We start from the raw sequence: 16,680 nt of genomic DNA, 5'->3' as shown, positions 1-16,680 counted from the left end.
TCGAAGAAGCAAAAGGAGCATAGCCAGAACATTTTCCAGAAGTGCTCTAGTCGTATAGAACATCTCACCGAACAACAACAGGCCATACGCCATTTTCCTTGGCCTATGGGTTTGAAGCCATGTTACCTGTTGAGTTAGATCCACCATCACATAGAAGGCTGACGTACGACCAGAATATGAATAACCAATTATTAATGGAGTCTTTGGACTTGGTCAATGAAAGGCGCGAGCAGACTCAACTTCGAGTTGCAACTTACCAACAAAAGGTCGCTCGATATTTTAACTCTAAAGTACACGAAAGAAAGTTTGACGTGGGAGATTTGGTACTGAGAAGAGTTTTTCTGAATAATCGTGATCAGACTGCTGGAGTACTCGGACAAAACTGGGAAGGTCCATATCAAATTGAAGAAATCCTTCAACCAGGCACATACAAACTTGCTCGCTTAAACATAGATCTTGTTCCTCGCTCTTGGAATGGAGAACACCAGCGCAAGTATAACCAATGAAAAATTCTTTTTAAAGAGTTGACTTGTATTAATTTTACTTTTTACAAGTTTATGAACAAGGGCTGGTCAGTTAGATGGTTGGTCGCTTATAAGTGTAAGATCAATCTTTGATCACTCGTACAGACACGAACCTTGTCCATTTTATTACGAGAAATAAAAGGAACTGTGCGCAACCAGTTATTCTTGCCAATTATTGTATTCATTACAAGTATTTTCTCATTACATGTGTTGTTTTGCTATATTATCATTGATCATTTATAAGTATGCGAGCAGTAATGTTCGAACAAGTATTGGTCATGGCAAGTGACTGAGAACCTTAAGCTCCTCGATCACTTGGGGGGCATAGAAGATACTAATCGAGCAAAGCATATCAACATAAACATATGTAAACACACGAGAAAAATAAGGGAAAGCATACTACGACACTTAGAGTATTTTTAAAAAAAATTAGTTAATTTTGTGAAATCTTAATAAAGTGTTATGCTAAGTTCGGTCATACGAGCAGATGTCATAATAGCAATGAGAATATATTATAATATCACAATGAAATATCTTTACACCGCAAGAAACTGCTGCTCGGATGTAATTAAAAATATTAAAAGAAAAGTAAAGCTGCCTTAGGCAGCAAATTGTCTTAACACCGCGAACGGTTTGTTCGAGTGTTTTAATTACATAACAAAATTTTTACTATGTAGCTGAAGGGGGGTCCTGCTGAGACTGTTGGTTGACTGAAGATCTAGCTTCTTCGTTAGAACTATCGATGCCTGTTGCTAAGGCAATTTTAGGAGAATTTGAGGCATTTTGAGCATTTTTCTCCTCCTCTAAGCAAGCAGCACACTTGGCGAGTTCGGCTTGTTTTATTTTCTCGGGAAGGTAGTCAAAGTTTTCCTCTGGATTTTTCTTCCAAAACATGTAGAAGCATTTGAAGGTGGCTCCTCGGAACCTCTCCAAGTTTTTGTAATTTTTCTCCTCGAGCAGCTTGACTCGCTCCTCTAGACCAGTGGCCTCCTTCATGCTTGCCTCCAGATCCTCTTGAAGCTTGGCTGCTTCCTTGTAATTGGTCTCAGAGGCTTCCTTAAACTTCTCCTTGGCAGCAACAACCTTGGCCAGATCTTCTTTAGCTCCTCGGATAAGACAACTTTATCTTCAGCTGCCTTAACCTTGGCCTCTCATGCCTTGATTTCCTCGGCAGCTGCTTTTTTCTTGGCCTCCCGTGCCTTGATCTTCTCGGCATGTTTTACGTCAACCTCCTAAACACGACGCTAACCGTTGCTCATGGTCAAGATACCCTGCGAATAGTGGAAGAATGAATTTTAGAGATAATCAAAGGCAATGTTGTTTGACTAAAATACAATACAGAAGAAACTTACACTAAGGACTTCATTGAGTGCATGAGTAAGGACCTGGCTGGGTTACAATGAAGGAAGACAAAAAAAGGCCTCTTGGCTGCGATGGTGCTTGGACAATCTCTGCAGTTTGTCATTTGTTGAGCTATAAGCATTGCTCAGCAATTCTGCAGCCAAAGATCTTCCCGTTTGGTTGGTGGAAGGATCAGTGCGAGAAGGAGTTGTTGATCTGGAAGGAATGGGAGCTGGAGTGACCTTTGGTCGAGCCTTTTTCTTTGAAGGTTCCCCACTGCCTTCTCCAGGATGTCTTCTACTCGACTTCTTCTTGCTCGCTGAAGCGTCTGCAGAAGCGTAGATATCGAAGGCGTCATCAGATGGCATGACTACAAAACAAAAATAAATGACCAGATATGTCAAGAAATAGTTTGGCACAATAAAGGAACAAACTAAAAAGAAATTCTAAGTAGTATACCCAAACTATTATTACCGGTCGTTACATTATCTAAAGAGCTACTGCTACACTCACTATTTGCCTCGAAGAAGTCCCAACTAAAACTACTAGTCGTAAAATTTTTATTGCCATCCCTATCAAATAAATGATAAGGGATGGGCAGTTTATTTAAGAGTAAGAAATCTATACCGTGCTTGTTGAAAGATTCGAGTATGGGACCAGTATATTATGGTAGCTTTTGTTTTCCCCTCCCATGTTGGGTAGGAGTATTAGCTTCTCGAGTGTTAGGGGATGATTCTCGAATGGTCACTCCCATTGGTCGGTGCCTCTGGGGTTGTGACACACCCTGCTGGTGCTCGAGGTTTTCTTGCCCTTTAGTGCTGTTGACTGTATTTTTAGCCAACGACGTGAGAATGTCAATAACGACAAGCCTTCAAGAGAATGTAAACGACAACAGACAGTTTAATAAAGAAAATAAAGAACACACAAGAGATTTTTATAGTGGTTCAGCCCCGATTGTCGGTAATAGCCTAATCCACTTAGAGTTGTGATTTATATATCTGTACTCAAGATCAGATGGACTGAGCCAACTGAGTTTCTTCAGTACTGATGGCAAAAATACAAGAATTCTCTCTCTAGAATACTCAGACCCAATTTTCTCTCTCTAGAATACACAGTCCCAATTTTCTCTCTCTAGAAAGAAGAAGCAGAAGAAGCCCCTCTCTCATCCCATCAGCCCTCAATTTATAGGCTTAGGGTCATACAACTGATATCCCTTAGAAATAGGATATTTTATTATTCATCTTATATTTATATTACAAGAAATATTTAAAATACAACTGATTCCTCAATTTGAGTGAGGAATGAGAGATTCCCGGATGCTTAGACCAACTCTTGCTGAAGTCGTTTCGGGGATTTTGACGTAGTCTCACATGCATGTTGATTACTCCTTCAAGCTTTCCTTGGACCAAGGTGATTCAAGCTTGGCTCTCCTTGGACCAAGGTGGTCCGAGCCAACTTCCTTGGTACCTCACCTCGGACAACTTTGAGGCAACCTCCTCGATTCAAGGTCCCTTCGGACCTTGTGGCCTTCTCCACGGACCAAGGTGGTCCGATGCATCCTTCTCTCTTGTTTCTCTCCTCGGAAAAATCCAAGCATACCTCCTCCATTCAAGGTCCCTTCGGACCTTGTGGCCTTCTCCTCGGACCAAGGTGGTCCGAGGCATCCTTCTCTCTTGTTTCTCTCCTCGGACAAATCCGAGCATACCTCCTCCATTCAAGGTCCCTTCGGACCTTGTGGCCTTCTCCTCAGACCAAGGTGGTCCGAGGCATCCTCCTTGGTATCTCACCTTAGACAAGTCTGAGGCACTCTCCTTTAGCATCTCCCAACTATGTCCGATCGAACATTGTGTAGGCTCTCCTTGTCAAAATCTAAGTCTCCATTCTTGACTTGCATGGGACTCCTCCTCCTTAGCTACTTACCTTGGACACTTTCAAGCCAACACTTAGGAAACCTTGAGAGGACCACATCCTCCTCGGGGTCTCCTAGGACCACATACTCCTTGGGGTCTCCTAGGACCACTTTCTCCTTGGGGTCTCCTAAGACCACTTTCTTGAGTTCTCCTCGATACACCCCCCTTAGCTCTTCTAGGATGTACTCCCCTAGCTTTCCTAGAATGCATCCTCTTTAGCCTCCTAGGATCAAGGTGCACTTGGCTTGGCTATGACATCTTTCAAGCAGTCCAAATTCTTCGTCAGTCTACCGGGTCACTTTCTCACAACTCTGAGGAGTCAATGTATTTATTGACTATTAACGTGTCTTTTACTGACCATACACTGCCATTTGTCACATTTATTGCCACGTCCTTGATCTCCAATTTTTGGGTATAACAAGTGCCCTCTCCAGTGGCACTCCCCGCGGTAGATTCCCCCACTTCTTGATGAGGTTCTAAAAGACCGACCAACCTTAAATTGCTTTCCATGACCAGCTCCTTGACATTTTTTTCTATATATGTCATGCTGGCTAGGGCTGTGGCCCTTATCTCCATTTTTGGAGTGGGGTCTGGTCGATGCCATGGACCTAGATACAACACTAAGCAACTAAGGACAAGGAAAGATGAAAAATGACTAGATAAATATCGATTAGAGATTAAAAGTTTACCTCCTTGTGTGAAGGCCATACTGTCTGCAACCAAGTTAGTCATGAGGAAGTACTCTTGGAAGTACCTTCCTACATTGGACTTGTAGGTAATGTCACTCAGGAATGTGCAAGCAGATTCCTGGTGGTAGAAATGGAAGAACCATGTGTTGTTCTGATTGGGGTTGGATTTGAAATCGAATAGATAGTTGATCTCATGAGGAGTAGGCACAGGAATTTTTTTGTTATTAGATAAGATATAGAGTGCTTAAAGTACTCTATATCCATTGGGTGTTATTTGGAAAGGGGGGACTTCGAAATAATTGGCCACCCCTTGGAAAAAGTCATGCAAGGGCAAGATTGCCCCTGCTTCTATATGATACCTCGACCAAGCGCTGTAGGTGCCTCCAGGCATGTTTGCCCTAAGGTAAGGTGTAGGTTTGTATAAAGTAATCCCTAGAAGTCCGTACTTCTTGGGATATTTTGCCACCATCCTAGTCGATATGACGCTAGGATGGGCAATGTACCATGCTGCCTCTACTCGAGGACCGTCATGAGCATGAGCTTAGGGTTGGATGTTTGATGGAGAAAAGTTTAGAGGTTAAGGATCATTTGAAGGACCCTCGGCATTGGTTGCAGGCTAGTTGGAAGGTGAATATGTGGTTTTCTTTTTTCTACGAACAGTGTGTTTGACACGACCCATGTTCGATTGGTTCTGTGACAGATTCTATGGAGGATTGGTAGTAGGGTGTAAGTGTGAAGTCGAAGGCTCGGGAAAAGGCAAAGAAGGTTGTTCTTGATCCTCGAACAGCAAAGCGAGAAGGTCGTCGTCTATAGGTCTCCCACCTCCCCAGAGATCATGCATGAATATCTGAGAAGAGCAAAGGGGAAGTGAGAATCTACGACCAATCTATAGAAGAAAGAGAAAAGCAAGGATATTGTTGCTTGTGTATAAAAGTGAAGCTTTTATACGACCAGCAGCATCCTGATAAAAACACAATAAACATGCGAGCAGGGAGGAAAAACAGATCAAAAAGTGAATGTGAAGAGACTTTTTGGAAAAAAATTTCAAATCTGAAAACAGGCGGGAAAAACCCAGTTTTTTTCGAAATACTCAAAATCAAATTTTCACTTCGATTTTGGACCTGAAAATAGTGTACCTACACCCCATATTCCTTCTAAGAATTTTCTAGTATTTTATATTGCCTAAAATCCCTATTCTAGCATACTTATTCTATGTATGTTTGCCTAAACCCGATTACCCAAAAATTTCTTAAGAACAGTAGAAACCCAGTTACAAAAACTCGTGAATCAGGACCAGAATACATGAAAAGTGCTACAAAGAAAAGAGGATGGATTCGAAAACTTACTTGGAGTACAAATTATGGGAGAAATCACGAAATTTTTTCTTGGAGTTGCTCGAAGACGTCTCAAATCGCACTGGAGTCTCTGTGTTTTTTCTTGAAGGTTTTTCTGAGTATTCTTGAAGAGAGAGAAGGTTTGGGTAAAAAATGAAAAATGGTGAAGAGACTTATATTTATATTTCTCAGGGAAGTAATGGGAATAAGGTTTCGATGCATGGAGAATCGTAATAACCATCAAAACGTTTCTGGGAAACTGTAAAGGTCATGATTACTTGCCTTTTTTAAAAAGTAAGTACTGACAGATGTGATAGGTTAGATGGATTGCTGGTCGAGTAAGTTTATTAAATGTTGATCGCATTAAAATAAACTTAGGTGGCAAATGTTTAACCAAAAAATATTTTCTTACTGACGTGGCATGATCTGGGTGCACGTGGATAGCACGAGACTATTTAGTGATGACAGTCTGGTCGATCAACAACCAGGATAGCAAGCTGCTCGATGGATTTAAGAAAGATGTTGAATAGTACGACAGAAGATATGCTGACATATGCGACCAAGTCTGATCGTAGTAATGAAGCCAGAGTTCAAATATAGCTATAAGTCAGATATTTCTAAGATATTTGAACCTCTTTATGTGTAAATATGATGATTTTCATTATTATTCAAAGATGCTTGTAACAAAGTTTCAACACGGACCATTGGCCCATATGTACATCCTTGAGCCTATAAATAGAACTCATGGGATTCATTTAATGGGAATGAATTTTGTATTAACAGAGAACAAGTGTTTTTATACACGATTTTTGTATTCCACTTTGGAGCTTGTGAAACTTAGTGAACCCTAGTTTGTTAATCACAGGTTTCAAGGTTTACATCAATAAAATCACTAAGTGGACATAGGTTATTACCAAACTCTGGGGCCGAACCACTATAAAACATATGTGTCATTTGGTTCTTGCATTCAACTTATAAATTCTTATCATTTTAGTGACTCCGTGTCGTTGGCTAAATCATCAGTCAACAGTAGTAGTCCTTAGATCCAATGTTATCTTGATATCTCGGGCTATCATTACATTCAACCCCCATACACAACGGTCTCTCCTTGCCACATCAGTAGGCACCAAGTCCTATTCGAACTTAGCCAATCGGTTGAACTTCAAAGCATACTTAGTTACAGTCATCCTGTTCTGAGTTAGATTGGTGAATTCATCCACCATTGCAACTCGAACTGCAACACTGTAGTATTTTTCATTGAAAACATCCCTAAACTCATCCTAGGCCATAGTAGTCACATCCCTCCTCTGAGATACAACTTCCCACCAGATACGGGCGTCATCCCTTAGCATATAGTTGGCATAAACCACCCTCTCATTTCCTTCCACCCTCATGAAATCCAATATGAAAGAAATCATATTCATCCACTGCTCTGCCCGCAGTGGGCCTGGACCACCCTCAAAGGTGGGAGGGTACTGCTTTCTGAACCTCTCATACAAAGGCTCCCACCTATTCTTTATCACAGGCAAATCTAGTACTAGTGCCACAGCCTGTGGGGCCTGTAATCCAACATCCCGAAGATGGGCCTGCTGTCTCAACTCTTGGAGTTCATCTTCAGTTCTCTGAAGTCTGGCTTGCATTTCTACAAACGTCTTCTACAAGTTTTGTGGGGTAGGTGGAGGGTCCTTGTAACGCACTGGTTACACCAAGACTATTACTGTGGACTTTCAATAGTGTTTAACTCGCTAAACAAGTCATTAGGTTATAAACGTCCATCTAGGTGTTAATAACAGGCCAGGGTGAAAATCTTGGTCAAAAGGAAGGGATATATTTTAATTTAAAACGTTAAACTGTACATGGGCCCATAAAAGTGTTTACAAAGTTATTTACAATCCAAAATGGTCATTACAATGTAAAAGTTACAACCCGCCGACCTAAGCGACAAAAATAGGGTTAAACCCTAGTTCCTCTAAGAAACACCTTGGCTGTGGTGGTCTAGCGACCGCATATGTACACATTGCCACCTAAGCTCTCCACTCAAGGCTGGGTGAGCTTTTCTTTCCCTTTACCTGCACCACATAGCACCCGTGAACCAAGGCTCAGCAAGAAAACTCATTACTGCATGTATACAATATCAATAAATGATCATGTAATCATTCTGGGGCTTCCAGCCCTAATCAGATAGGAGACTAATGAGTCACTCCCTGGGTAAGTGACTAATGAGTGACTCTCTGGATAGGTGACTAATGAGTCACTCTCTAGATAGGTGACTAATGAGTCACACTCTAGGGCTCTGCACCCTAAGCCACGTGATGTTTCAGTCACCTGAGCCTTTTGGCCCTAGCTCTAAGTAACTAGCCTTTAGACTAGACCAGCGCTTTAGTTTTCTTCGACCTTTGGGTTGGTCAAGCGTTTAATGCTCATGTTGATTAGAAGTAATCATTTTGGCCTGTGTTAAACACATTAATGCCGCTCTTGACTCTTAAGCCAATACCATACGATCAATGCTCAATACTACTGTCGATGATGACTAATAAGTCAAGACTTCACAACCAACACTAATACCAATGTCGTTTCTGACTAATAAGTCAGTACCATTAGCAAATAAGCAATGTTGCTAAGAATTTACAATGCAATCAATGTCCATATATAGAGCACTCAACATGCCTCATTAATAACCATGCATGTCACATACTGGGTGCAATTTTCTTACCTCTAGTTTGAGCATGAAATAATAAAAGAACGACCCTTGAGAACGATCGATCCTTATGCCCCTTAGCGGTCACCTAACCATAACCAAATATAAAATACCATCAATAAAATAAGTAATAAAAGGTTCCCGGACCAAGACCTAGCCTCTGGGATGTTGAATCCTACGAAACCGGGTAGTAGGAATGATCCCGAGGCCTTAGATTTGAGTTCCCACAATTAAAACATCACTTTGGCCCAATCTGCACTTAAGCTCTGCGATCCCACACCTCTGAGAAATGTCCCACCTCAAAACAGAGACGCCAGCCTCAAGTTGCATGCAACATGCGTCGCGGCCTACCTCCCAGGCGCCGCAGCCTCAACGCCCTTCAGCTTCTTCTCTCATCTCCACTAAGCTTGGGTCGCGACGCCCAATAACAGGGCTGCGACCCTACCTGGAACTCAGCCAAAAATCTTCATTTTCCCCCTTTTAAATCACTCCATAACCCTATCCAAACATATCCAAATCCCAAAACAAAGTTCCCAAACATTCCAGTGGGCCAAAACCATCAAAACCCATGCTTCAAACAACTCAAAAACTCATCAACACATAGAATCCAATTCAAAACTTAGAAACTTGAAAACTCAAAACTTAAAACTTGGATTACCTTTGATTGAGTCGTTTCTTGCTAAATTCTCTAGTTAATAAGCTTCTAACCTTCCCTAGAATTGCTATAACTTGATCCTTGCTTGAATCTGAGTCATAGAACTCAAGTTTCCTTCGAAAATGCGACGAACAGTAAAAAGGGATAATGGGAGAAAGAGAAAAAGTGTTTGAACGTATTTTCCTTCTGACAGGTTACTTCAAGCTTAAGTAACCTCAAGTAAATCCTAATGCTCGAGGTCCCGAAAATTCCCCCGGGGTAAAATAGTCAAAATTCCCAGAATTTCCTCCTGATCTCACTAACTCCCAATATGTCATCAAATAATCAATCTCATTACCCAATATCTTGATAATTGACCTCGTTATGATAAAATCGCTAACTTGCATCTTAGGATCGTCTCATTCCGAATAGCTCAAATATATCCACATAATAATGTGATCTCACTCATATATCACATACATGCACACAAATATACAATTATGCTCTTCATGGCCAAAATTATGAAAATGCCCTTCTAATAAGTAGTGGGCCCACATGCATGCAATTATCATCATATAATAATATAATTCACATAATCATGCATATAATCACATAATTGCATATTAAATCAATTATGGCCCTCCTGGCCCCCTAATCCAAGCATTAAGCCACATTAGGGAATTTTGGTTGTTATAGTCGTGACGCTAGTTGTTATCTTCGGCCATATTGTTATGGAATCTAATTGATCACTGAGAAATGACTTCAATATGCCTGCAATCAATGACGTCGCACATCAGGCACAATAACAACATCTAAAGAAAACAACATCCCAATTAAACCAATCAAACACACACAACAACCAACATAATGCACACAAAGCATAATCATATAACATTCAAAGGGGACATGTCGTAGTATTATATATATTCATCACGCTCTATACATGTCAATCAGGAAAACAGGGCAATTCAAATAAGCAATTAAACATATATTTCACTTAATACCGACCAACCCTGAGTCGAGCTTGTCTTCGGTAGTGAGCGTACATGTTCGGTCAATCTCCAGGAACCATAAACCTTGACACACTTTGATACCAAGTTGTAACACCCTACTACCCTAGAGTCATTACAATGTGATTTTAAAATTGCCATTAGCTCACTAATCGAGGTTTTAGACTAAAAAGTGTGATTAAATTAAAGTGAAGACTCGTTTAATGAAACTTCAATGGAAAAGGTTTGGACATTCATTAAGATTATAAAAGTGTTATGTTAAAATCCCAAAACATTGTTTAAAACATAATCACAACTCAAAAGTTATTATACAGTCGACCCAGGTGAAAAAATCGCTCGTTTGCACAATGTTCCTCAAAACTACCCTAACCGTGGCGGCTAGGTAGGCCAAAAATGTACGCACCGCTCCATGCCCTCCAACTCATGCTTGGTCAGCCTTTACTTTGCCCTTACCTGCACCATAGAGCACCCATGAGCAAAGGCCCAGCAAGAAAACTCCACAAACATAGCATATAATAGTTTATTTCAATAAACGCATAACTTAAACAGATATAACAGGCAATTCACAACAACGCCCTAAGCCGATCTAGGTGCATTATAAGGCACTAAGTTCACGGTCTTAATTGAGTTGGTGAGTAAAACACCCTAGATGTCCATGCCATGGCAGCCTGCATTCAACATGCTTATTGTCATTTCTGGTCCTTGCCGATTCTGGACTTTGCCGATCTCGGCCCTTGCTGAACTCGGCCTTCGCCGATTAGTCATAATGACATAAACATGGCATAACAATTATAAACATTCATACATAACACTAAACACACATAATCAGGTCATCCCCTGCTCTACGAGCACAAACAATTTTCTTACCTGAGTCCCGAGTTGACAGATAGGGTGATCCCAAGTACAATTCCTAATCCCGAGCCTTAGTGGTAAAACCTAGCCACAACATAATAATAATAATAAACATACATCAAACCCTAAACCAATTAAAAACTTTGGAATATTATTTTAGCCTTCGCGACCTCGAATTCTACAGAACTAGGTAGTAGAATCTCTCCCGATCCCTTAAGTTTGAGTTTCTGAGCTTAAAAATTTGTTTTGGCCATTTCCCTTAATTAGAGTTGTGGCACAGCCCCTAGGGTTGCGGTGCGCTACAAGTCAAAGAGCCCAAGGCTCTCTCTTGGGGGACGTGGGCCGTGATGCGCCCCAACCTGTGCCGAGGCGCCTGAGCGATTGTAGAGAATCACCAGGCCCCTTCCACGCACATGGGCCACAGCTCGAGCTCCAAAACCCAAAATTCCCTTGCATTTTCTCATGACAATTTCACTAAAATTCATCCTAACCAACATCGAAACCCATAATTTCATCTAGAGTACATATCAAGGCAACATAATCAGTACAACTACCCCAAAAACTACACCATAGTCTCATCAAAATCAAAAGTTAGCCCAAGGCTTAAACTCAAGAAAACCCTTGAATTACAGCAACAAATCAACAAAAATTAGAATAAAACCCTTACCTCAACTGAGAATCTGACCTTGAGCTAAATCCCAAACACTTCAAGCTTCAAGTTCCTCAATTCCTGAGCCAATTCCCCAAGAGTTTCCTTAAGCCTCCAAGCACACCAAGGGAGAGGGAGTGAACCGAGTAGAGAGACAGAGAAAGTGAGAGTGTTCCTCTTCTTTCTTAAGTGTTCTACTAAGATTAAGTCCAACCAAGTCTCTCCTTTGGCTTTGAGAATGACCAAAATGCCCCTAGGCTTATCCTTAGCCCTTTAACGCCTCCAAGGGCAAACCCGTCATTTTCCCTATTCCTGCTAATTCCTCGAGTACTCCTATAAATTCCCAATTAATCCTGACATACCCAAATAACCGCTAAATAACTACCCATTACCCAATCAACCCCGAATACACACTACATTCCCCAAAATACCCCTAGGCTCACCCCGAGCTGAGTATTTGGCCCCGTTGTGACTATTCCGCTAATTCGCTGCCTAGGACCGCCTTGGACCACACATCTCAAATATATCTCCACAATATTGTGGTCTCAAACATAACACTAACATAATTACATTTATGCCCTCAACGGGCCAAGATTGCAAACATGCCCTTATTAACAAGAACGGACCCACATGCATATTTAATTCACCTAAGCATGCATATATATTCATATTATAATATAACTTAAGTAATTAAGTACTAATACACATAGATCAAAATTAATCATGCAATAATACAATTAAATCAATTATTTCCCTTCCGACATGCTAATCAAGGCACCAAGCCTTATTAGCAAATTCGGGGCCTTACAAAAACAGTACACTAACCCTTTGTTTAGTAGGAGGGGTTAGAGGAAGGATGGATTCAAGACTATGGATTGGGTTAATCCATATTTAGGTTTTATTTTTTGGTAGGGTGGAAAGGGTCAAGGAGTGAGGAAGGGTGTGGATTGTCAATCCACTAGGGCCCACCAAAAACTATCATTCCTTAATAAGAGGGATTGAGAAAGAAAAGCTTTGAAAATCTGGGTTTGCGGGGTTGCGCCGCGATGCTGTTCTTGGAGCGCCACAGTCCACATGATCTCAGGGGCTAGGGCAGTCTTCTGACTCTCCTTAGTGCTGTGGCGCTGGGTATTCTGCGTTGCGGCACATGTCCAAGGAACATAGGTTGAAGGCTCTCTATTTTGGAATGCGCCGTGACCCTTCAAGGGTGCGCGCGCATCGCTAATTGTGATGGTTAGATAAATGAGGTTTTGAGTTATGGGAACTCAAACCTAAGAGCTCGGGAAGGATTCTACTACCTTGTTTAGTAGAATTCGAGGTCCCAGAGGCTAGGACTTGGTCTGGAAGCCTTTAATTTTGCAATATTGATGGTTATTCACTATTATGGTTATGACTAGGGTACCGCTAGGGCTCGAGAAGGGATTGTGCTCGAGGGTCGTTCATATTTATTCAATGCTTGGACCCGAGGTAAGAAAACTGCACCCAATACGTGATATATGTGATTAGGACTTGGCCCGATTGCTGAACATGGTTATGATTAGGGCCTAGGCCCCTGTGAATGAGCATTATTCCTACGATTATTGGATCAAGCATGCTTGAATGCTCTATAATTTGATAATTGTTAAATGATGTATGCTTTTCTGTATTATCTGATTGAAAAGGCTTGACTTATAAGTTAAGGACGACAATACCGCGCTGAGGGCTGGTCGAAAGGCTTGACTTATAAGTCAATTGCAAAAATAGCATGCTCAACGCTGGTTTATATGGTTAGGCCTAATCAGGAGCGTGGAATACGCTTGACCGACCCTGTGGTCGCTTAGAAAATAAAGCACCGCATAGCTAGCCCTATGGCTAGTTATACAAAGGATAGGGAATTGGGCCTTGGGGTGACTTTATAGTCACTTATCCTAGGGAAACGGGCCTTTGTATGGCTCTATGGACATTTATTTAGGGAAACGGGCCCCTGGTGTGACCTTGTTGTCACTTATTTGAATAGAATGTATGCACGAGTAGAGTTATTACTGCTAGGCATGCTAATTATGATTTCGTAGTATGTTGTTAACTGCTTACAAGCATGTTTAAGTTTTCTTGCTAAGCCTTGGCTCATGGGTGCTACGTGGTGCAGGTAAGGGGAAAGGGAAGCTGGACCAGCCATGAGTTGAAGAGCTTCAGTGGCGGCGTGTACATATGCGGATGCTCGACCACCACAGTCGAGGTTTGAAAGAGGAACTAGGGTTAAACCCTATTTTTCCGCTTAGGTCGACTTGCTGTAACCTCTTAAGTTGTAAATAATCTTTTGAGTTGTAAATAACCTTTTTAAATGTTTATTTTGGGATCACATATACGAACTTAACGTTTTAATGAAATGACTATTCCTTTTGACCAAAATTTTTAACCTTAAATTGTTAATCACGTTTACTTACATGTTTATGGCCAAATGACTTGATTAGCGAGCCCAACACCATTTAAAATACACAGCGTAATGATCTTGGCTATCCATGGCATTACACCTACTCACATAATAAACCGGGTGTTGAACATGACCTACTTCACTAACTAAGGCTGCAATGATGGCATTCTCCAAGACAACCATGTAGAGAAGGAGGGGTTCTCCATTCATGGGCTTTGACAGGATCAACGGATTATCCATATGTGCCTTCAGTTGATGGAATGACCTCCTTGGAGGATGTTGAAGAGTGGAATGCACTTGTCTGTTGCCTTGGAGTCAAAGCGACTAAGTGTTGCTATCCTCCTAGTGAGGCTTTGTATGTCTTTATGCTTTCGAGGGGATGGCATTTTGGCCAAGGCCTTGAACTTCTCGGGATATACCTCTATCCCAATGGCGTTAACTATGAAGCCTAAGAACTTTTAGGAGGCAACTCCAAAAGTGCAATTATGGGGATTCAACTTCATCCCAAACTCGCGGAGGATGGAGAACACTTTCACCAGATCTCTCACGTGGTCGAAAGTTGTCCAAGATTTTACTAGCATGTTGTCTACGTAAACTTCCATGTTCTGACCCAGCTGGTTCTTTAACATCCATTTTACCAAACTCTGATAGGTGGCGCAAACATTCTTGAGCCCGAATGACATTGTAACATCCCAAATTTGCTAATAAGGGTTAGTGCCTTGAGTAATGTGCTGGGAGGGTAATAAATGATTTAATTGCATTATTAGGTGAATTAATTGTGATATATGTGCATGATTATTTATTTGCTTGAGTTATATTATAATGTGAATATATATGCATGTTTAGGTGTATCAAATATGCATGTGGGCCCGTTCTTATTAATAAGAGCATATTTGTAATTTTTGGCCCGTTAGGGGCATAAATGTAATTATGTGTGTGTTATGACTGAGACCACATTATTATGTGGGTATATTTGCGATATTGGACTCAAGGCAGGCCTAGTGAGCGGATTAGTGGAATAGTCACAACGGGGTCAAATACCCAGCTCGGGGTGAGCCCAGGGGTATTTTGGAAACATAGTGCATATTCGGGGTTGATCGGGTAACAGGTAACTATTTGGAAATTATTTGGGTATGCTGGGAACAATTGGAAATTATTTGGGTATGTTGGGAACAATTGGAAATTTATAGGATCACTTGAGGAATTAGCGGGAATGTGGCAAATGACCGGTTTGCCCTTGGTGTCATTAAAGGGCTAGGAATTGATCTAGGGGCATTTTGGTCATTTTGGTGCCAAGGGGTAGACTTAGTTAGGCTCTAGACTTCAGTAGAACCTTGAGGAAGCAAGGAAACAGAATGAACTTAGTTACTATCTCTCTCTCTCTCACACATTTTTCTCTTCCCTTCTTGGTGCCTTGGTGGGTTTTGATCTTTGGAAGGGAAGGAGCTTGGAAATTTGAGGGTTGAAGCTAGGATTGGAGAAGGGAACAGTTCAAGGATGCAATTCATTGCTGGGGTAAGCTCTAAACCTTGAATTGATTAAGTTTTGGGTTTGGTTTATTGAGTGTTTTGGGTTTTGAACTCAAGTGATTAAGTTTGAATTGTGATAAGGTTTTTGGTTAAGTTTTCAAGTTTATGTACTGCTCTAAGTGTAGTGAAGATGTTTTTGGGCTTAATTCTGGCCTTAGAGCATGTTTGGATGATTTTTGGGGAGTAGAGAAATCTAAAAACACTGAGAAAAACTGGGTTCGTGGGGTCGGCCCGCAGTGCTGTTCTTGAGCGTCGGGCCCCGCATGAACTCAGAGGCCTAAGGGGCTTTGCTGAATTGCCTTAGCACCGTAGCACTGGGCAAGGTTCACTGCGGTGCGTGTCTAGAGAAAAGTATAAGTTTTCTCTCTGATTTGTAGAGGGCCACGACGCCTCTGGGGAGGGACGCGGCTCAAATAGAGAATGTGGGCCAATTATGGTTTTTAGGCTCGGGAACTCAAACTTAAGTGCTCAGGAAGGATTCTACTACCCGGTTTACTAGAATTTGAGGTCCCAGAGGATATTATATGTTGAAGGTGATTTCGTCAACGATATAGGATCGAAAAACTCAAAGTGTATTGCAAAAAAAATGTAGAAAGAACTTGAAGGAGAAAGATGCAGAAACACACTGGAGCAAAAATTGTATATTCCTTAATTGTCTGAGCATACAAAGAATTTCCCCCACCCCCTAGTCTAAGAGGTGGAAGTCTATTTATAGCTGGGATCTAATGGCCCTTGATACATGGTGGTCCCAGGGGACAAGAACGTACACAAGTACATTGTCAGGGTAGTGGTGTTGACTCTGGTACATCATCGGGGGTGCTCAGGTAGTGCCTCCACTCTTCATACGGATTCGTACCACCACTACTTGTCGAACATGGATGTCAGGGGTCATGCCTTTGTCCTCCTTAGGGTTGTACGCCCCGTACTCATATACGTACCTTGTACATGATGGTCTTTCTTATATGTCAAAGACACATTATTTCTCCAAGATTTCTCCCATTTTTCGAAGTGTGAGAAAGCTTGCAAGTTACTAGAGGTAACATGCTTAGTGGCCTTCACCAATCTCCACTTGATATTCAATAATGAGGGGGTCTCCACTA

This window comes from Humulus lupulus, chromosome 1, assembly GCF_963169125.1.
Source record: "Humulus lupulus chromosome 1, drHumLupu1.1, whole genome shotgun sequence".
Taxonomy (NCBI): domain Eukaryota; kingdom Viridiplantae; phylum Streptophyta; class Magnoliopsida; order Rosales; family Cannabaceae; genus Humulus; species Humulus lupulus.
The sequence above is the reverse complement of the archived record's forward strand: the minus strand, read 5'-3'. Positions refer to the sequence as shown.